The sequence below is a fragment of the Mastomys coucha genome, unplaced genomic scaffold (assembly GCF_008632895.1).
Source record: "Mastomys coucha isolate ucsf_1 unplaced genomic scaffold, UCSF_Mcou_1 pScaffold17, whole genome shotgun sequence".
Taxonomy (NCBI): Eukaryota; Metazoa; Chordata; class Mammalia; order Rodentia; family Muridae; genus Mastomys; species Mastomys coucha.
The window spans coordinates 11,682,732-11,683,857 of record NW_022196899.1 but is presented as its reverse complement, the minus strand read 5'-3'; the positions used below and the strand labels follow the sequence as shown (position 1 = coordinate 11,683,857).

General features: G+C 36.5%; 1 non-coding gene across 1 annotated transcript; it reads right to left on the bottom strand.

Moving 5' to 3' along the window:
• Nucleotides 1-329: 329 nt before the first annotated feature.
• On the bottom strand, nucleotides 330-457 carry LOC116095184. The gene has a single exon (XR_004120504.1). It is a non-coding gene; the product is annotated as a small nucleolar RNA SNORA36 family (small nucleolar RNA).
• Nucleotides 458-1,126: the final 669 nt, after the last annotated feature.

Here is a 1,126-nt window from a genome sequence, read left to right as displayed (position 1 = left end):
CTTGAGACCATGTTGATATCTGTGAGCTGGACATCTGCATAGTATTTAGCATTAATATGAACATTGATACTGACCCCTGTTTGGGGAAAACACTGGGACCAGAGATGGCCCTCAGTGACAGAACAGGATGAGACTTCACCATGGCCTCTTTTTTAAAAAACTTTGTAAGGGCAGGGCATCCACAACAGGCCACTCCACTCCACCCCTGCATCTCCACTTCCATTTCTACTCAAAATACTCAACCTGTTTCATCTCTCTTTATTGCAGTAGCTGTGGCCAGGACATATAGCAGGCAGACCTCAGGGTATCAAATTTATTTTTCTATCTATCTATCTAGGCAAGAAGTATATGAGTATTCTAATACTCTCTATTCAGTCATTTCCCTCAGCCAATTTCAAAGTCCAATAGTTTAATTAATAGAATAGAGAGGTTTCCCTTAACTGATATCAACACTGAATATGGAGTTCAATACACAACCAACAGTTATGACTAGTCCCCTCCTATGTGCTCTAGATTCACTAGCCTGTTCTTTATCTCTCTGCATGTCCTTGTAGTGAACAATCCATAAAAATGAGATCAAACTATTTGTAGCCTTATATGTATTGCTTTGTTTACCTAATATAAAGTTCTATTTTTGTTGAGACATGTATTATTACATTATTTCATGGTTGGACTCTATTCTATTTTGTAGGTGACCCTTTTCACATTCATCAGTTGATAGATATTTGAGTTTCTTTCTCTAATTAATAAGAAAAGTGTTATTACCACAGTCGTGGACAATCATGTGTTACCATATGCTTTTATTTATCTAGGGTGCATTACGAAAAGTAAAATTTCTGCGTGACATTGCAGTCATACCCTGTTATTTTAAGTACTTAGTAAAAATGTATGAGTGTTCTAATACTCCACTTCCTCAGTAGTAGTTGTTTTGTTTGGTTTAGTCTGGTATGTGTGCATGCATATACATACATATGCATGTTTCTGTGTGTGCGGGTACACGTGTATATGAAAGTATATATATACATATGTGTGCAAGTTCAAATATATTTCAGGTACTTGTGTGAGAGGGATGTCTATGCATGTGTATATGTGGTTGCATATATGTTCATGCTCGTGTGTATAATAA